Consider the following 22276-nt stretch of genomic DNA (forward strand, 5'->3'; position numbering starts at 1 on the left):
CCTGGTCTAGCATGTCAGACTCCCACTCACCCCTCACCCCATGCCCCAGCTCTTCCCTTGGGAAAATTCTAGGCAACTTCAGGAGATATGTATTGAATATTCATATCCATATCTTTGGGGAGCAGGACATCTAACTCTTTCTGAAGAATATTCTACAGTTATATTCCATTTCTCTCAGTTTAACAAAACCCTGATTTTGTTTAGAGTGGCCATGTGTCCACCTCCAAGTGATCAGTCTTGATGCTCTAAGCCAGTGCTGTCCAACAGGTCTCTGAAATGATGGGGATGCTCTGTGGAGGCAGTGTCCAATAATGTAGCTACTTCCCACATGTGGTGACTGAGCACTTGAAATGGGGCTAGTGAGAAGAGAAACTGAATTTTTAATTTTATTTCATTTTAAGTGATCTAAATTAAAATAGCCACTCTAACTCAGCAATTAAAAAGACAACCCATTTGAAAAAAGGGGCAAGAGATCAGAACAGACATTTCTCCAAAGAAGATACACAAATAGCTAATAAGCACATGAAAAAATGCTCAACATCAGTAGTTGTTCTGTAAATGCAAATCAAAACCACAATGAGATACCGCACATCCGCTAGGAGGGCTAGAATCAACAAATGGAAAATAACAAATGTGGGTGAGAACATAGAGAAGCTGAAACCCTTATTCATTTCCACCAGGATCTATAAAATGCTGCAGCTGCTTTGGGGTTGTCTGGCATTTCCTTAAAGGGTTAAATATAGAGTGACCATATAATCCAATAATTTCACTTCTACAAATATGTCCAAGAGAACTGAAAGAGAAAGGAAAATATATTCACACAAAAACTTATATAGGAATGTTCACAGCAATATTTATAATAATTAAAAAGTGGAAACAACCTAAATGTCCATAAACAAATGAATGGATAAACAAAAGGTGGTACAGCTATGCAGATGACTATTACCAAGTCATAAAAAGGAACTGATTTTTTAAAGTACTGATGCAATTACAACTTAACTGAATCTTGAAAAATTTAGGTTAACTGAAAGAAGACAAAGACAAAGTGCCACACTGTATACTTTCATTTATATGAAATGTTCAGAACAGACAAATCCATAGGGACAGAAGATAGATTAGTGTTGCCAGGGGCTGGGGGTAGAGGGAATGGGGGGGGGGGTGACTACTAATGGATACTGGGATTCTTTCAAGGGTGATAAAAATGTTCTGGAATTAGATAGTGGCAATGGCTGCATGATCTTGCAAATATATTAGAAACTACCAAAGCGTGCACTTAATATGGTAAATACTATGGTATATGAATTATATCTCAGTAAAAAAAAACCCTTTAAATAGTCATAGCGGGCTATCATATTAGGTTGTGTAGATCAAACTGAACCAGGACAATCTTGTTCTCCCCTTTTCCTATCTCCCTTGTAGCTACAAGTGGCCATACCACCTAATTCCACCCAAAGAGACCTAAGGAGAATTCCAGTAGGAGAGCTCCTGGGAAAGCTTTTACTCTTCTCATCAAATTTTTTTAAAAAGAAGGCAGAAAAAGAAAAAAGGAGATACTGCTTTCTCCAGTTCTTCCCCAGTCTTCTAGCATTAAAGGTAGATGTAATGTCTAGAGCTACAGCAATGATCTTGGAACCATTAGGTAATCAGCATGAAGAAAAAAAATCTACAGAACTAAAGATATGCTGGCTTTGACATGGTCAAACTACCTTCGGATTTTTATTAAGGAGTGTGAGAGCAGGAAATCAAGCCTACTTGATTAAGACACTGTAAAATGGGTATACTGTTAAATGAGTTAATAATACATATATAAGGCATCCAAGAAAGCTCCTGGCACTTGTTAAATACTACATAAGTGTTAGGTATTATTATTGTCATTATAATTCAGTGTTTCTCAGGGGAGGGTATAGCTCAGTGGTGGAGTGCGTTCTTAACATGCATGAGGTCCTAGGTTCAATCCCCAGTACCTCCATCAAAAAATAAATAAATGAACCTCACTCCCCCGAAAAAAAATTAAGAAAGCCTCATTGTTTCTCAACCTTTTTTGCACCATCAGCCCCACTAAAGAGACTTTTTTAGACATTTCTTTCCTTATCCCTGCCCCCACGAAATTTCAAAATATGTATATCTGTTTACATTGTTAGGGAGGGATGAGCTTTAGAAGGCCAAAAACCACTGTAATGTCTAAGATTCTTTCATCTTCCAGAAACCAATGTTTTGCCCTCTTATAAATATATTCCTGATAACATGCTTCTTCCCCACTGCCACCAATGGATTTAAATAAGAGGTGACATGATTGTACAGACCCCGCCCCACTAACCACAACAGTGTCCCCTGGGAATGGACCTTCAACTAAAGCTGAAACCATTATAACACACCACTCCCCAGGGTATAGTTGATTCAATAAGGGGTGTAGGTCTGACCCATATGGAAATAATCACAATTCTTCCCCAGGACTTTGGAATTTGAGAAAAGACAAAGTGTGGATCAGCTGTTCTCTGTTGTAGAAGCTATGGTACGTGAGCGGAAGAACTCTATGTAGCCATATAGGGGAAGGCAGGCAAAGGGAATGAAGGCAGTACTACAAACAAGAGACAAGGCTGGTGATATGGAGAGGAATAAAACACAGCAAGAACCTGAAGGAGATCCCAGTCTAGTAGAGGAAGTAATTGTAAAACAGTGTGCTAAGTGCTGGGAACAACTCTGGGCTATGGGCACTCAGAGGAGAGCAGGCTCAGGGGAGCAGCAATAGATGGGCTGGCAGAGGCTTTCTGGGGATGAGACCCTAGAACTGAGCCTGTGGTCGCAACACAAGAAATGACACACATACCACTACAGTCTGGCCAGAGTCCAGCCAGCTCTGCTGCAGTGTTGAATTCACACACCTTGTTAGTGGATGGAGGAACCCCTAAATTAGGAAGCCCATCAAAGTGTAGGTTCCTGCCACTGGCTGTCAAAGAATTCACACAACAGAGGCAGAGAGACAAAATGAACAGCCACTTTTTTGCTCAGAAGGCGAAATGGAAGGAAAGAGCTGGAGCAGGGAAAAAGGAAGAAAAGTGCTCAGGTAGGGAGCCATCAGCCAAGATGGTGAGTAGAAACAGCTTCAGTCTGGGTCGGGCTACATGGACTTTTATGGGAGACTTCTGCCATCATATCCTCCTTCTGGGTGTGATGAAGCCACTCAGTCCTTGTTCCAGCTTTTCATTCCTTGTATGGGCTTTTCCAGTTGTTGTCATAGCAATCGTCAACTGTCATGGCGCTGGTGGGTGTGTCACTCAGCACGCTAATACATTATAATGAGCGTATGATGAGGTTCAAGGTCCACTGGAAGTCTAATCCTCTACCATCTTTGGCTGTCAGTTCTTGTTCCTTCTCTGAAGCTGCCTTCTGAGACTTAGATAAGAGTAATTGGTTTCTAGTAGATGGAGGGGCAGGGGTATGATCCTGTGGGCAACAGCTTTGGTAACAAAAAGGGAAGTTCCTTTTAACCAGAATGCCTGCAATTTGATGGGCCCAGCATGACCCCCCACAAAACCATCTCCAAAGATTCTATTTAGTCATGAAAATTTTAAAGGGAAATGAAGGAATAATCTCAGCTAATCACTAACATAGGTGGTCAGAGTCATCCTACCCCCAAGTGCAGTGCCTGCAGGCTTGCCCTAATCAACTGATTGAGCCTGCTCTTCTGTGACTCAGGGAGGCCTGGGGGACGTCAGCTTTTCTATAAACAACAGGCAGGGGTTTGGGGAGGGAGGCCTCAGTAAGGCAAAGAGCACAATGCTATCCAACGATCATAACCTGGAGGGCAGTAGCCATATATTAATTAATAGCACTTATGAGTGTGTTTTTCTGATGGTAGGACATCTGGAATACTGAAAAAATATAATGAAAAAAAGCAACTATCATCTCACACCACAGTTATGTCTGTTTTGTAGAGAAAAACAACTTCACTGAGGTATACTGCTCACACTCTACTATAGCTTTTTCCAGTCTTTTTCAAGTCTCAGTCAACAATGCTGAAACAGTTGCTGTTTTGAGCCTCCCGAAATCCTTGTGGTGTAGGCATGAGCCTTGTTCCCATGACATGATGAGGAAATACAGGCTTGGTGAACTTAAAAGTGCTGAGAATTGCTCAGTGAGCAGGAGGAGCAGACGTGATTCTGTACGACCCTCCGACTCCAAAGCATAGTGTCCCCCACCACTCGACTCCTCCACAGATATGTGACCACAAGAACCAACCAATCAGAAAGAATGCCCCAATGTCCCAGGCATCTTTCATCTGCCTCTCCAGATACACTCTCTAACCTTCTCCACCCTGCTGACCCAGGATGCTGATGGTGTGGATCACACCAAAAGGCTTTCCGCCCTCTGACCTCCAGCTGGTTTTGGCCAATGGGTGGGGGGACACTAAGGTATATTAGCAGGCAAAAGGGAAGTGTAGCCTCTTGCCTGCTGATGTCCAAGGCAAAGACTCCCTACCAAAGGTCCCCTTGCTGAGCCTCTCTGTACCAATCTCTCCAGGATCTGGTGACACACCCACCCCTTGTCCCTGAGGTCCAGAGATAGTACCAACTCCACTTTTGGTAGCCCCGGAGTCTTGCACACTATCCTTTGTGGTTTCCCCACACTTGTCCACTCTCCTTAAATTGCCCCATTGGTGTGGGCCACCTGTTTCTTGCGGGGACTCTGGCTGATACACTGACAAATCAGAATGGACACAGGTGTTCCAGTGGGTACTGGATGAATACCAGAGGAGCCTTCTCCCACCTTCTCACTCTTCTCATAATGGCAGTTTCCAGAGGGGGAAGACAAAGAACAGCTATGATTATGGGGAGGTGGAGGTTAGTACACAGCACCTCGTTCCTCACAAACCTGTCTGACCCATATACCCCGAACGGACATAAGATGTTTCCAGGCAGCGAGACTCTGGACGAAGATGTATTTGTGGTGAAGATCTGGGACTTTAAAAAAAACTTTTCTCCAAGATTGAGTAGTATGCCAGGTCACTATTCTTTTTTAATTAAAAGAATTTTTTAAAATTATTTTTTAAATGGAGGTACTGGAGATTGAACCCAGGACCTCGAGCACGCTAAGCTTGCACTGTACCGCTGAGCTGTACCCTCCCCTCGCCGCCCCCAGGTCACTATTAATCAACCTTTCCTTTCTGTCCTGCCCTCTGTCCTCTTCCTGGTCCTTCAAAAGCTGAATTTCCTTCACACGCAGAAGAGGTCAAATTAATTTTAGCACAAGGAAAGTTAAGAGCTGCCAACTCCAAATTCCATTTTCCCTTAAAGAGTAAAAACAAGTGACAAAACAGTCATATTAGAAGAAAAATTCAAACACAGTTTGATAGTTACCCTCACAATTTCCCATTTTCCAATGGATTTTTCTAAGAGTTACATACTAAAGGATCAAGGAATCTCTGGAGGGAGAAAAACATCAGGAAAGTGACCTGGGACAGCATTGAAACTGACCTTGGCCTCATGACTTTATCTTAAAACTTGAAAGTCAACATTTCTTTTGCAAAAAAACAAAACAAAACAAAAAAAACAAACAAACAAAATGGAAACTTTTCTATATTTTTCCCCAAATAAGCTAAGTTTGCTAGATTCCAATAAAATTATAAATACCAGTTTGTTCTTAAAGATGAAAAAGGCTGAGAAAGGGCTTGTTCGTGCTGTTTAATCAGTAGACATGAACGCTTAGGTTGATAACTGAGTCCTTTTGGTTACATTTGCAGGCTAATTTCTTCTTTATTTACTAAATAAATCTTGCTTAGTTTTGTCTCCCTACTTGCTCACCCTCGTTTTCTCTCCTCAAACACACACAGTCAATCAGTCACTTAGGCCCACTGACTTCCTCTTTCTAAATACACTGACTCCATCCCTTTACTCTATCATTGCGGAGCTCAGGGCCTTGTGACGTCTCAGCTGGACAAGAGGAGGGCTTCTCCACCTTGTCACTACTGACATTTGGGGCTGGATCATTCTTTGTTGTGGGGGTCTGTCTTGTTACTATAGGATGTTTAGGAGCACTTCTAGCCTCTCCTCACAAGATGCCAGGAGCATACCCCCTCTTTACCATCAAAAATGTCTCCAGACTTTGCCAAGGGTTCCCTGAGAAGCAAAAACCACCCAGGCTGAGAACCACTGAACTAGAGAACAGCCTCCTATCAGGTCCACCTACATCTACTCTTCCCCCTTTGGAATTTATCCACCTTACAAGGGACAACTATGCCATTCCTCAGCTTAAACCACCCCTTCCCCCAACTACTCTCCATTTACCATAGGTTGGAATCCAAACATCTGAGGGAAAAAATTTAAAAAAAGACCCCTTGCTTGGGCCCCTGCCAGCTTCTCTGGCCTTAGCCAACTCCTTTAGTCCCCTACAAGCCCTGTGTGCTTCAGGTGGATGGGAATTACACCAGTTCTCCAATAGCCCATATAGTCTTCACACCTAGAGGCATCTTCACTCACTGCAACACACTCCTTCCTTCCATCCACAAGGAACAGTCCCCTTTTCTCACTTCCCACCTGGAGAAATTCTAAATAGCCCCATATAGGAGGGGTTGCAAAGCCAAATGCATTCAAGGGCAGGATGGTAACAGAAGTGAGTGAGGCTGAGAGACTGTAGAGCACTGGCCCACACTGAAGGCAGCCCCTGCCTCCTCCAGCTTGAGGACACTGTTCCATGAAAAAGAATCAGCCAGTGTTGCCACATCTGGAGAGCTGGAGGTCTGTATTTTTATATTCAGTACCTGAATTTTTTTTTAAATAAACAAACACAAAGTAAAACAAGACACATCTATAGGCAGAAGCTGTGGACTACCACTCACTATTCACACTCTAAGGGTCACTAAGCATTCGTCACTACACCCTGAGAGTGTTTACATTCCTGTCTCCCTAACAAGTGTGACACTACCTTAAGGTCTTAACAGTCAAGTCTCTGCGTCTTTCATTGGTTCTTTCATTTATTTATTTGTTTATTTTAATTCATGTTATCATTTTTCTTCTTTCTCTCATCTACTCATCCACTCATCCATCCAACTCACCAACAAAATAGAATTGCACTCCTTTATAAGCACTTTGTCAAGAGTGCACAAGTAAACAGACATGGTCCCTGCCCTCAAAGTGTTCCTAGTCCAGTGAGGAGAGACACAGGTGAACAACGATAATACACACACTCATGAGAATATTACAAATGAATAATGTACTCAAAGCACGCCACGCGATCAATAGAAAAAGTACTTACATCTCCCTGGGGGAGTCAACTGGCTTCAGATAAGATTTGAGCTAAGGGAAGAAATCTGCCCACTTGATAAGTGAGAAGGAGCATTCCAGGTCATAGGAACAATCTGTGCAGTAGTATGGAAGTAGGGAGAGAGATGGCGCATTTGAGGAACCGCAATAATGCAATGCTGGTCTGAAAAAGGGAATTAAAAGAGGTAAAATTTCTCAGTACATTGTTCTAAAATGTGCAGTGTTTAGTGCAATTATTGGCACTAAGAAGGTACTCAAAACATGTTTGTTTAATTAATTCATTCATTCAAAATTGAGTGGGAAGGAATGCTGACCAAGCATGGCTTAATAATAGTCAAGTAGTTTCTTCAATGGGAGAGCTACTCAGGGGGCAGACATAATAGGAGTTGATTGAAGAACAGTTACCTGAGCTAATCCAGTAACTACATAATTAATATAATAACAACAACAGTAAGAACTACATTTATTGAATGCTTATTATAGGCCAAGTACTTGACTAAGTGTTTCACAAGCGTTATTTAAGTCAATTGACCTATGCAGTATTATTATTCCCATTTTACAGATTAAACATAGGCTCAGAGAAAGGAGCTGGGGCTCATATCCAGAAATGTCTGAATCTAAAGTCCAGTCTCTTACCCATCACAGTTATATTTTTTTGGTGGAAAAATCCCAAAGGGTTTCTTGCAAAGCCTTTCAGTTGTGTTTGAAGTTAGAGCCTCAGAGTACCAAGGAATAATCTTGCTCTCTTGTGGATGACTAAAATTTGTCCAAAATAAAAGCTACCCTTTAAAGTAAGCAGAAAAATTACCACCAACTGAGCACTGCCACAGGTTCATAATGCAGTTGCCAGCAGTTTTCCATTGAAAAAAAAAAAAAAAAAACACTGGAAAATGCCATGTAGAGGAGGAGGCAGACGGAATCTCCTTCCTGAGCCAGCCCAGGCCAGGCCTGTCTGTTGGGGACAGCTGGGTAAAGGCCACCAGAAGATGCAGATGACCTACAAAAAAACCACACCTAAAAACAGGACTTAGAGACAGCAGGCAATAGGCTCCCTGTCACAGGGGTCAATTTTGTTTACTTTCAGAAACCTGGACTCCCTTACATGTTCTATTTGTAAATAAATGGATGTTAAAGCGTCTTCTATGTGAATACCAAACTTTCACAACCTGTACCCAACTTCTCTGTGATTCAGCTGATTTCACGGATGAAGCAAATGTATCTAAAACAAGGAGCTAAAAATGTGCAAGGGAAAGACGTGTTTTCAAATACCCCCTGAGTACTCACCAAGCACCATTTTATATCAAGATATCGTAATTAAAAATAGATATATTCACATCTATCAATAATTACCATAGATGTCAAGGGATTAAATGCTCCAATCAAAAGTCACAGAGTGGCAGACTGGATAATAAAACAAGAGCCTACAAAATGCAGCCTACAGGAGACCCACTTTAGGGTGAAGGATACACACAGATTCAAAGTGAGAGGGTGGTGAAAATATACATATTTGTCAACTTACTAGAAGAGGTCTGCTATAAGCAAATCTAGGCAATTTTAGCTGATCACTTCCACTTCTTATACATTTGCCATTTATTTATTTATTTAACCCCTGAATTATTCAGTTTCTTTTTTTTTACAACTTTATCAAGGAATAATTGACAAATACAATTGTGTATATACTGAAGTGTACAACATGAAAATTTGACATACATATATGCTGTGGAATGATTACCAAGATCATGCACATGTTACTTAAATCTTCTGTACTACAGAGGAGCAAACTATGATTTTGTACTGATGAAGAACACTCATTCTTCAATAATGCTGCTTGAGTTTAAACTGCCACTCTACCTCTTGCTACTGTGTGATTGGGAAAAATTAAAAGTTTTCTCCAAGTCTCAGTTGTCATCATCTGTCAAATGGGTATAATAGTGGAGTCTTCACTATATTCCTTCCAAAACTACCCAAATGACCGAATTAAGGTGGTAGTAGAAAGGGAAAGAAGAAGGCACATTGAAAACGACTTAGAAAGTAACGCAAAAAAGACAAATACATGAACTGCATATGATGTTTGTCAGCAAGGCAGGCATCAAGAATGAAGCTAGGTTTCATTTCAGCCTGGACCCCTGAGAAGAGACAGTGAATCACTAGGATGGAGGAGGTAGGAAAGGGGCAGGCTGGTGGGGAATGTGAATCTGCGCTATTCTAGGAGGAGATAACTGTGGACAGCTATGTAGCTATGTCCAGTGGCTAGTTATATATTGAAGACGAGTGCTGGAAATACAGATTTGGAAGCCACTGGCTCATAAATTAAATCAATAAAACCAAGCCATATACACTGAGTTACACCAGAAACAATATTTCGGCAGAAGTTGCAAACCAGTGGCCCATGGACCACATCTGGAATGCAGACTTGTTTGGTTTGGCCCCCAGAGAGTTCTAAAAAAAGTTTCAGCCAACATATAAAAATCTTAAGATTGCGAGTTTTTTTTTTTTTTTTTAATCTGGATTTCTGGTTTGTCTTAAAAACACCCAAGGATTTCGCAATACTGGGCAAGCATCCCCCTTCTTGAACTCATTTCAGGAAGCCCCCTTGAGACCAAGCTCGTGCTGTGTGGTTTCCTGTGGCCACCCCCAGTCACATGATGTCAGTGTGTGCAGGTATCTCAGCCAATGCCTCTTATCTGCTACCTGCTGGGATAGTACAGGAATGTGAGTTTGTGTCTTCTGTACAATCCCAGACAGAATAAAAAGAACAAAGAACTAAGGTCAGAAGCCTCTGGAAACTAACATAAAGAGACTCTACAAGAGGAATCTGTGCATGAGACCCAGACAGAAGTGTCAGAAAGGTGTAAGCATGCGGGTTATCATCAAGGTCAAGGGAATAGAGGGGTCACGGATTCTTCCTTGATGGCTCTTGGCCTGAAACCTCCCCTTCCCCACACCAGTAAGTCTTTGCAGCATTAACTTCAAAATATATCCCAAATGTAAACACTTCCCAACGTCTTTTCAACTGTAGTCCAAATCAGTCATTTCTCACTTGGATTACTGCAATTGCCTCTCGCCTGTTCCTACTCTTTTCCCCCCTTCAACAATCTGTCCTCCACACAGCAGCTCTTAGAAACAGCTCATTCAAATGTAAATCAGATCAAGTCACTCTTGCCAAAACTACACAGTGGCCTCCGGGTACATCTGGAAAAAATCCAAATTCCAAAGCACACCCTCTAAGGTCTTATAAGGAGTGGTCCTTTTCCTCCTCTGTTGGCCAGAATTCCCAAGAACTCCACTGGCCTCCTTGCTGGTCCTCAGACAGGTCAAGTGTACACCCCTTCCTCCTCCTTCTGAACAGACCAGTCTTCCCACAGCTCATTTCTTCTCCTTGGTCCCTCTCAGTTCAAGGCCACCTTCTTAGAACACACTACCCTTGTCCATGCCATTCCTCATTCGACCACCTTTCTACCCTCTCCCTGTTGCATTCTCTTCCAAGCACTTATCATTGAGCTGAATTAAATTTTTATTTGTTTATTTGGTTATTTCTGTCTCCCCCACTATAATAGGTTCCAAGTGATCAGGGTCTCCCGTTTTATAATGCCTCACACGGAGAAGGTCTCAAGAAGTAAGTTCTAAATGAATGAATGAATTGGAATAAATGTATGAGTGAACATATGATATTGTGGAAGTTAAAGGATTCTAGAGAATGGGTCTTAAACCCAGAAAGCAGACCCCTAGCAGGAGGGTTTAAGTACTGGTACTATACTAGAAATTATAGCCTCAGGGAGCAGGAGGGAGGGATGGACAACGGGAAAGGAAGAGCTAAAGAGGGAAGGCAAAATGAAGTTGCATTATCAAGCTGGCCCCGCTAAGAGACTGATTCCATCCCATAGTACCATCCCCCAGCCATATAAACTGTCTTAGAATATCCATGATGGCGAGAAAGGAAGCATTAATTCCCCCACATGGCCAGGTTGTGCATGTGTGGGCACAGAGTGACATCCAGAGGTGGCAGCACCAGGGAGGTCCCAGGGTTCGGAATGGACAGTGTGCTGCACAAGGTGAGCCACGGCCCGTTTATACCTGTGGGATGCCTTTCAGAGTCTAGGCACATGTGGATGCTGCAAGGGCGGCTGAGGCCAGAAATGATGCAACTTTTTTTTATTGTCCTCCTGGGAGGAGCTGATATGGGGCCTGAGGGGTGTCTGATACATAGTAACCTAAGAACCAAGAATACCCACTGCCTTTAACAACAGCAGCAGCAGGACCCTGGGGAGAGGATAAATCATATAGTAGTGGATGGAGTGACTGGAGGCAAGGAAGGAGAGCAGCAAGAGTCAGCTTCTCAGAGGGCTCCTTGGAGAATCAGCTAATTCCAGGGCTGGGCAAGGAAGTACTAAGTGACATCCTAGGGTGTCTGAGAGTAAACACGTGTGCAAGAAAAGACGAGGACAAGTCAAAAGGACACAGAAGCCAATCTGAAGGGGTTCCCAATGGTTAAGTCAATGACCATTTGGGCAACAAAATAATGATAACAATTGATGATAACCAAAAGAGTAAAATAAGAATTCATAAGTACATACTAGTATTAATAAATAATTAAAAGAATACATAATTGAGAGATAAGGGGAAAGCCACTTATAGATGAGCTCCAGTTAATAAATATAGAAGGAATTATAAACATAGAAAAACACCACCTGGCAAAACCACAGGAATAGCTATCTCAAGCAAGGATTAATAATGGGTGCTAAGATTAGTGGACAAAGGGATGATATTTACACAGTCTCAAAGAAGCTCCCCACAAGGTAATATCAATTACAAAGGGGAAAGCAGTAACTTGATAACGGAAAAACTAGAAGACACAATCTTAACTAAGTGACATCACAGGTTAACGTTGCCAGTGATGGGACAAATCAACATCACATGCCTCCTGATACATCATTTCTGCAGTTTTCCTGCCAAAAATGCATCCTGAATGTGCTCCTGAGGAAAAATTAGATATATGGAGGGACACGACATAACATAACCGGCCAGATGATTCAAAAAATGTCATAGTCATAAAGAATGAGGCTGAGGAATGGTTACAAATTAAAGGAGACAAAGAAGATATGACAATCAAAAGCACTGTGCTCCTAGATTAGGTTCTGGTCCAGAAAGAGAGACATCAGTGGGACAATACGTAAAACTAGAATTAGTTCCATATATCAGATAGTAGTGTTGCATGAAGAGTGACTACCTGATTTTGACAATTGTGCAGTGATTATGGAAGATGTTGGTGGGAGAGAGGAGAAAACATGATGGGGAGAGTTACACAGAAGGTTCCAGTAGTACCTGAAAATAGTGTGTCACCTTTCAGTAGGTGATTGGGTACACAGATGTCCATCATAATATGCTTTATACCTGTATTATTCTTTGTGTATAAACATGCCCTAATACTTTAGAGAACAATTTAAAATACAATGAAAGTATAACAAATGTCACTGTGTGCTTTTAGATTCTGTTGCCTAAGCCTCACAGCCTGAGCCCTGTTCTCTCTCAGTTTAAAAACAAACAAAAAAAAGATGATGTATTAGAAAGTTATAAAAGGCATATTTGCACCTAAGACTTCCTCCTTGATGGAAACAAATGGTTTATAAGACAGATGAAAAGGTGAGTGTCACCTCTTAACTGTGTGAGTCAATGTTCTTTAACCCTTCTCCCTATATGACTATAAGTCGTCCTACGTATCACGTGAGGTGCCCACATATGTTCCCGGGGATGTGTGTCCCATATGCTGAGTGGAAGGAAAAGAGTTTTGGTGTAGGTTCAAATCCCCACTCTTCCCCTTATTAGTAGTGTGAGGAGGGGCAGGGAGGTGACTCCATTTCCCTGAGTAATTCCGTATCTGTAAATCAGAGAAAACTTTGAAGATGTTATAAGGTTGACCTGAAAGAATAAAAGATCAATAAAAACTAAGTAACTGTGCCTGGTACACACAGATACTCACATATGGTAGCAATGCTCATCATCATTGTTATCTTCGTTTCCAAGGAAACAGACTAAGAAAGCAAGCCTATCTCTGTCTTAAATCCCTAGAAATAAAATGAGACTGCAATAGAGTGTGACACAGAACACCTCTGCATGGATTGCCATGTATCTACTGCTTCTAGTCCCAGTGGCTTCACCCCGATATCAGGATGTCCACCTACGTGGCAAAAGTTCTACAGTCACAGCTGGACTCCAACCCTGGAGTCACCTCCTTGTCCCATGTGAGTATGGGCAAATTACCCCACTCTCAAGGCCTCAGGGATTTCCTGTCTAAAATGGGGCTATCACCACTCTCTCACAGGGTTCCTATTAGACTGCACCCTGCATGGACGTATACTGCATAAAACAGGGCCGGACACATCACCATGGATACTGCACAGATCTTAGTTCCTCCTTTTGGCTGGAGTATTACAAGAAAGCATGGCTCCAAAGAAGGGCCATACAAACCAAGGAGGAAAAAGGACTTGGGGGTGAGACAAAGGCCATCTGCAAAGCAGGTAATCCAGACTCACTGTAATCCTGGTTAGAACCCCAATTCCCTTCGCCTCAAAGAGCTTCAGATTCCTCCTCTGTAGAAGAGAAATACTGACATCTCCTTCGCAGGGTTGTCGTGAGGGCTGATGGAAGTATGAAAGTATTTTCCATGATGCCGGGAGAGCAATCCTGCAAACTGGAGCTAAAGAATTTGCATGGAGACTCCCTCAGCCTCCTTATGCCCCTTGCTTGCATTCTCAGGAGGCTGAACCATCAGTGAGTGTTCAAGGCTCAGGGTCTGGAAGCAATGATCCCTCCCATCCTTTCCTGTCTAAACCATCCATAGCCCTGGCTCCTGGCCCTTCACAGACGAACTAAAAGTAACCCCAAGGCCAAGCAAAGAGTCCTGGTACTTTCCGCAATCCACACTCCAACTCGCAAGCCACATCGTAACTTCTGCCCATGCTTTTTTGAATTCTACATTCTGAAACCGTTATTTAATCTTCCTAAGCAATTCAGAAAACAAAAAAGTCATAATTCTATGCGTGTGTTAGATTTGAGACATTTCTTAAAGGATGGATTTGAATGTCATACTTTTGACTCCAGAGGGAAATCTCAGGACAAAAGAGGGATCAGGAATTGTGGGATGGGGGAGGATGGAGATTTGGAGATGAAATGAGGTTAACGTTACAAGGATAAAAGTTAAATAAGAAAATAAAAGCCCAGTTAAGGCTGCCTTGGTTAAAGTTACAAATACAGTCAAACACTTCATAGATCTCTAGTTCGTGAACCCCAGAGAGCTCTGTGGAGGCTCTCGTGAGCTTGAACAACAGGCGAATTTTTGAGCAGGAATCAAAGTGGTTGGGCCCCAGGACAAATAGGTTGAAAGCCCAAGCACAAGCCCGGTCTCTGAGAGTTAAAAGGAATGCAGACTGCCCCCAAACACACCAGCCGTTTGTTTTTTCTGCCACCTTTCCAACGGTCATGTCTGGAGTGAGGATAAACAGTTCTGGGGGGGGGGGAAATGATGTGAAGTACAGACTTTAAGAAAATAAAACACTGGAACGTTTCTTTAAGAGTTATATGTGTGCCTGCAAATATATATATACACCGAGAGAGACAGAGAGAAAGAAAAAGAATAAATATATACATATAGCTGTGCACACATGCATATTCCAAAATTATCCAAACTTCTGTATGTTTTCATGTGTGAATAACAAAGGTTGAAACCAGTCTTTGAGAGCTGTTGCAGTTTTTTTTTTGTTACTGTTGTTTTTAGCAAAACCAAAATTTTCTTTTCAAAGGCATTCCATAAACAGTGAAGGGTGTCTGAGCAATATTTCAGTTTTACTTAATAAGACTAACTGAGTGCTCTGGGTTATTATTAATAGCGTATTTTATTCGAGGTTGCTTAGGAACGTATTTGGAAAGTCCCAGATAGAGGACCAAAGAAAATGAGAAGAGAGCACTTCCTTTTATGGTGGTCCCACCAGGGGCCAGGCACTGTGCTGAGTGCCATCCACGTGCAGCCCCATTTCACCTGCACAATCAGCTTAAATGGTGAATCTCAGGGTCCCAAACCCACACAGCTTGCCAGCGGCAGAGCCGGTCCTGCTTGCCTCAGAATCTGAGGTTTGTTCCATCATCACTCTGCATTACCTCCCAATGAAATACTGAAAGTCCCAAGCTTTTCTGGTATTGCTTCGAGGACAGAGGAATGTCCTGTATTTCCTGGACAGTAAAACACCACAGGGACAGGAAAGAAAGGTAGAAGGCAGCTTTTTGGTGATCTCCACATTAGCAGAGAAGAGACAGGAAACCTTTTGGGCTAAGAGTCACAGCAAATAGATGAACGATTTACATGTGGCAGGTGATAAATATTTAATGCCACTTGGTACAGTGGTTCTTAAAAAACATCTTTCAGCTTGGAAGGGCTTTCTGTGAATCCACACATCAGGGGGTGCAGCCAAGGCTCAGAGAAAATACATTTTTAATAAGGACTGTGGCAACACGAGAGGCTAAGGATGGAATATGAGACCCACAGGGGGCCTCAGACTCTTGGGAGAAAGGGTCCTAATGTGAAGAAGGGAATAAAAAGAGGCCAGAAAAAAACTACATATCCCAGGGAATGAGGCCCTGTGAGAACGCTGTCAGAATAATTATCAGAGTGGAACTGTTTTTCTCCCTCAGTGGATGAGCCAGTCAGGTTTAGGGGCATCATATTCTAGACAGACAAGCTCAGGATGAGAGGCACTGGCTGCATTCCAGATGCTGATGGCATCTCAGCTGCTTAACCTGTGCACGCAAAGTCCAGTGTCACACACTCAACACGAATGGCCCTGGTGCTGATGACTCTCTTTATCTTTTTCACGGCCTCTCTCATTTAGTGCTGGACCCTTGCTACCACTCTCATTTTCTTCTCTTGCCTTGGTGTTTGAATCTGATGCTTTACCCAGGGGATGGAAGAAACTCAGAGATTAGCAACAGCAGGAAGCTGCTCCTATCCACTGGCTGAAAGCGCAACAAGGGAGGAATAGTTGTTGGAACCCAAGAGCCAGGGTCACCAAGCAGAACCTGAAGTCACAGGAACCTGCCCAGTGGGTAAGAGAGACATGGAGGGGATGAGGTCACTGCCAGCGATGCTGTCCAAGGCAGAGAGAGTGAAGGACAAATGCTCTGGCATTCCTTTCTCCAGTCCTCCCATCTCCCACTGGTGTCAAATTGTCAGAGGGCAGGGGTCACCGTCTGGCAGGCAGAACAGAGCAGGACGAGGCAATAAATGGATCTGAGAGCAAAGAGGCCAAAGTCCAATGCAACTGATGAGTTAAAAGATATGTCACAGAATAGTGCGTCGTGTGACACCATAATTGCTAAATACATGAACATGTAATTTAAGCAAATACATATATAATACGTGCAACACAGGGACTGAGGCAGTGTGAGATGGAAAGATCAAGAGAGAGCAAGAAGAAGAGTAGAAAGATACACAACTGGTTCCCCTTATTTACAGGGGTTAAAATCTTATAAAGTGTCCACAATCACAGCCCCATTGTTCCTAGGGGAAATACAGGGTTAGGTTCCTGCAAGTCTCTGGTTCCATTTTCACCAACCAATCAACACATAACCTCGCTTCACATATGCTTCTATTTACTCATGACTTTATATATCTTATTGACTCACTGACATTGAACTCAATGGCCAACAGCACTTAACTCATGTCTGGACAAAGTGCAGCTAACATATTTTCTCCGTGAGGCACCTTACAGCCTCTCTGCACCTAGGAACACAGATAGCACTTCAGCACTGTGCTTGGGGGTCATTTAAACAGTAAAATCACCAACAAAAAGCACAAAAATGAGAAAAATGGGGCATTACTAGACCGCAAAAAGAACACTTATTTACAGCACGAGAGCAGAGAGAAGACAGGAGATCACCTTGCTCAAGCTCAGTTGAGAACACGCACATTAGGGAAACTCAGAAATTTTTCACTGCTCCACAGGATGACTATGAAAGCACCATCAATACTGATTTGGGGGTTACAAATATATTTTAGCAAGCTGGTGAGTTCGAAAATACAGAATTTGCAAATAACTAGAATAGAGTATACATCAAGATATTTAGAGATAAAAAAGTTATCCCTAGATGGTAGGAGACGGAATGCTTTTTGTTTCATTATATATTTTTCCTTCCTTTTTGTTTTCAACTGTTGCCTGGTCTGCATTAAACTGACAATGAGTCGGGGTGGGTTGGGGTGATTCTAAATTTAAGATTTCAAAAAGAAAGAACTAGGAGTAAAGCATGAAGAAGTGGAATCCTTTAGCCCAGCAGAAGATCATCCTAAATATACTCCCGGGAGCAGAGTGGGTCATCCTTACTACATGATATGAGGGGCACTCCCAAGGTGCCCCCACTCCAAATCTCTACCACTCTTCCAGCCAACAACCCAAGGGGTGAGAGGGGCAGGCTGAGGGTAGGAGGGGCATGGGAGCTAACTTCCAGAGTAGACATCAAACACTCCCATGGAACAGCCTAGCATGTTGTCTTCTTAGACTCACACCTTCTCCATCCAGCTCTAGCAAAATCTCTCTAGGGCTCATTTGAAGTTTCCTAATAAGAAGATGTGAGCCTCTTTCAGATCAGTTCAGCAAATATGATCTGAGCCCCAACTATGTGAGGCTATGTACAAGGTGCTAAAAGAAACAAAGCAGCATTTTGCCATGTCTTTTACCTGTTTTGTGGTTTATCTGTTTGTAAATAATGTTCTACTTGTTTTGAGAATAACTGGAAGGTTGGGATCCCTAATTTCATCACCTTATCCTTATAAATGGCTTATATTTGTAAAGCACTTTCTAACAGGTTTATGCACTAACTCTTGGCTCTGTGTTAATAATCTGTAGCCTTCCAGTACGTTGTGTACAACTCTACTATAACATATGACATTATCTTGATTTATTTATTGGTCTACTTTCCCTCGAGTCTTTGAACTAGCTTCTTGAGAACAGGCATTGCCTTAGTAGGCCCTCAATAACCCTTGTGGAATTATTGGGTTTAGATTAAATCCTCATAACAGTACTGAAGTGGAAATTATTTAATAATTTTTACAGGTAAGAGAACTGGAGAGGTAAAATGATTTGTCCAAGATCACATTAGGAAGGTCCTGATGCCATGCAGTGTCCTTTCCCCTGTCCCAGAGCTGTGGCACCCCCCAGGGGGAATGCTATAAAAATGTCATGAGTCTAGTCAAGTTCTAGAAGCACAATTGTACCAATATCAACTGAAACATCTATTCATCTTTTTAAATCCATATATTGAAGCAAGAAAGGGAGAAAAGTGCATACCTGGGTACTGCTTTCTACAATTGTGTTCAAAAACATTTACCAACAGTAAAGGATCCCTCTGAGTTTAGAATGAAAAGTGTCCACTGAGTTTTATTTTACATGTACAAACCTACTCTAGTGATAGAAAAAAAAAAATAAAAACCTAATTGATGAGATCCTTCAGCTTCCAACCAGGAATAAAGCTAAGCTGCAGAATTGAAAAAGCATCAAAACAGCACAAAAGCATAGTAATTTAGCTCTCGGTTCATTCCTTATGCCATTAACGAGCAACTTTTAATCTTTAATCCTCCTTCACTAAGCTGCTTTTACTGTCCCATCTGCTCCTCTTACTCATGCCGTCAGGATCTTATAATTAAATTCTAATTAAAGTTTAAGGCATGTAATAAAGAAAACACTTGCGGAATGCCTTTGATTCAAGAGGCCAAAATAACATTTCAGCAGTATGAAAAATGAATTATATCCTTTCACTTAACAAGCATCTTTAAAATGGAAGTAAAATGGGAAATTCCAATCTTCCATGATTTCACCAGCCACACATTATGTAAATATGTTCATCATCATGGGTTACATTTAAGTCAACTGCAAGCATCGTGAAGGGAACACTGCCCAGCAGGCACAGGGTGCGTCTGAGCTCTGTGGCAATGCACGAACCACTGTGGTACCTTGAGACGGGGACACACTGGCCCTGGACATCAGCATCAATCTGGCACAACTCCTCAGTGCTGAGAAAAGAGGGTTCTCACCCTCCTCATCTAATCTCTCACCAAACTCAAGCAAGTCTACCTTTCCAGCATCTTCAAAATCAATCTCCTCTTGCACTACGTGAGGTCAGCTCTCCAACACCCCTGGGAATATTGCAGCACCTCCCCACCACCAGCCTCAGTCCTCTGCTTCAATTCACACTGCACTCCATGTGGCTGACAGTGACTTTTCTTAAGCTGACAGTGATCATTCTTATCATGTTGCAACTTAAGAACAATAATCATGGTTAATTAGATAATTACATAGCTCTGATAATCATCATCATAATTGATGTGCCAGACACTGTTCAAAGTACTTTTTATGTTATTATTCAAACTGCCACAACCACCCTGTGAGGTGTGTCCCATTACTACCTCAGATGAAGGAAATGAGGGACAGAAAAAGGATCTCCCTTACACATTGTACTGCAATGTGACTAGGGCAGTCTTGGTTTCATTTCAACATCCCTTAAAGGCAGGGCACGCAGAGGGACTTTGACAAATGTGTGAGGAGTAAAGAAACGGACAGTTCTCTAAATCTGTGCATTGGCCATACACACAATATAGTCCAGTCTTGTCAAAGTTATTGTAGAGATAAATGTAACTCTTTGCTACAATTTATAGAGAAAAAGGAAAGGAAAATAGTATTTTACTTTATAAACCCAAAGAACACTTATAAAACTCTTCCAGAAGCACCCAGCTCACTGGTAATTCATACCTTGTTTTACTTTCTGACAATCAAAATGCATGTGTCCCTTTCTTCCATAGCCCTACCACGTTTAAGATGAGCCCTATGTGGACCACAGCGGGGAGCAAACAGTAGGCTTAGGCTTAGCCACACAAGGCAGTCTGGACTTGATGGTGCTACCTATGTCCTAGCCTAGAGTCCAAAGCCCCTACTCCCAGGCTTCCCTAAACCCTGACTTCTCTACCAGCTGAGGTCTAAACACCTGAGCATCTCAGCAGTTACTTGATTTGCCCTCCAGGGTTCCACCTAGTCTGAAGCTTTTTCCTTGACCTGATGAGCCCCAATAAGCCTTGCTTCCTTTTGCCAAATAGTCCCTCTCCCCAGAGATGTGAGTGCCCCTACCCACACCCTGACACTAGCTGCGTTCTGTTCCAGGCAGACTAGCTACTCTGAACCACACAGTTGCTATGGTGTCTAAATACCTGGTGTCCTTCATGCCTGGAAACCCCTAAGCCTTGTCTCTCAGTGAATAAGTAACAGACACAGAACTCGATCTTTTATGTAGCTCTATCTCAAATTCCTCAAAGCCTTTCTTCAAAAAGATAATTATACTAATTAATCCATTCAACAAACCTTTACAGAATGCCTACTATGTGATAAGCAAGACAACAAAGTGACAGGCCCACTGTCACACAGCTGAGAAGTAGCAGAAGCGGGGTATGAAATAGATCTTTTTCGTTCTCATGATATATCCCAGCTTTTGGTCCTTTGTCTTTGGCCTTGAAAAGATGAAGATGTATTGAAGAAATCTAAGAATATCACTCTTGACCATGGTATATACAAGTACAGATGGCTGACCCAACCCTTCATAAGACCCCCATCTACATTTCCATGCACTGTCTACTCCACACCACCCACTTTTCCCTGAACACGCAGTGAGTTTCAACCTTCATTCATGTTCATGTCTTTGGTTGTAATGGCCTGTCTCCACCTGTCCACTGTATTCACCCTTGCAGCTCATTCACTCATCATTCTGTATTTATGAAATAGCTGTTAGGCTGCAGTTCCTGTACTAAGTGATGAAGACATAAGATTTAGGCCCCGTCTTTGGAGAGCTTACAGTCCAGTGAAAGGTGAAGACGAGTCAACACATGAGAACACCTGAATAGTATGTCCCATGGCAGGGGTAAGCACAGGGCATCCTGGCAGCTCAAAGGAAAGGCCAGGAACACAGCCTTGTTGCCTCCTCTCTGAGACGCTGCTCTCCGCATTCCTCCTCTCTTTCTGTCTCCAATCCCACCACAATTCACTGTTCCCCACATGCTTCTTGTACTGTACTGCCTGCAGTTACAACATTTTCCACAGTGAATCATAATTTATGACATGATCATTTATCTTCATTTCAAGAACTGAGGGAACTGATTTTTTTAATTGACAAATAGTGAGTGGCTTGCAGGACTGCAGTGGTTAAGAGACTGAGTTTTTATCATTTAAATCCTGCCAAGTACTTAATAGTCATGTGACTTTGAGTAGGTTACTTAATATCTCAGTCCTTCAACACTTCCCACATATCTAAAGTGGGGATCAAAAAGGAAGATACTGAACTATAGAATGGCAACAGTATTTACCAAAAATCATCAGTTTCGTCTTTGGTCTCAGTCTTTGCATTGCTTACTTCAACACCAGTTCTGGCATCACTTAACCGGTGTGTGATCAAGGGCAATTATCACAGTGAGGGTCTCCATCACATCCATACAGTGTAGCCATGCCATTATCACAAAGCAGTCTGGGATGTAATGTTAATGTTATATCACTTCTAAATATAGGTAAGTGATTTAGACCCAACTGGGAGTGAAAAAAAATCTCTTTATAGGCTTGATATTTTGAAGATGTACCAGTGAGTTGAAATATAAATGTACATTAGTATGAAAGCAAAACTGTTAATATTATGTACTGAATCAATTATTAAGAAATATAAAATAATTTGCATTGACAGATAGTTAAACCAAATTTCAAGAGAGACAGCATTAGCTAGCTGAGTTGGTAGTATTTTTTGAGACTATGGACTCATATAAAAAGTTAAACTATATAAAGCAAAGTGTTATTTCAAATGAGATGATAATTCTAATCTTTATAGCATTGTTTGGTTCTAACACTCATAACAAAAATAAAACAGTAGTAAAGAATTATATATAAGGTTTGGTTCCATTTATGTCAAGTCTTTCAAGGGATAGTTCTATTTAGAAATTCCTCATACCT

At 42.0% G+C, this 22276-nt stretch overlaps 1 protein-coding gene across 7 annotated transcripts in view; it reads right to left on the reverse strand.

The window, feature by feature from the left end:
* The window catches only part of FGGY (FGGY carbohydrate kinase domain containing), a 389035-nt gene that overhangs the window by 284639 nt on the left and 82120 nt on the right, over positions 1-22276 (reverse strand). The window contains exon 1 of one of the 7 annotated variants that reach the window (XM_064493533.1): positions 7252-7412. The exons of the other annotated variants lie outside the window; for them this stretch is intronic. The gene's annotated coding sequence lies outside the window, so the exon portion shown is untranslated. Of the gene's footprint in view, positions 1-7251; positions 7413-22276 lie in introns of those variants that run through there. 7 annotated transcript variants of the gene reach the window in all.

The sequence above is a fragment of the Camelus dromedarius genome, chromosome 14, assembly GCF_036321535.1.
Source record: "Camelus dromedarius isolate mCamDro1 chromosome 14, mCamDro1.pat, whole genome shotgun sequence".
Classification (NCBI taxonomy): domain Eukaryota; kingdom Metazoa; phylum Chordata; class Mammalia; order Artiodactyla; family Camelidae; genus Camelus; species Camelus dromedarius.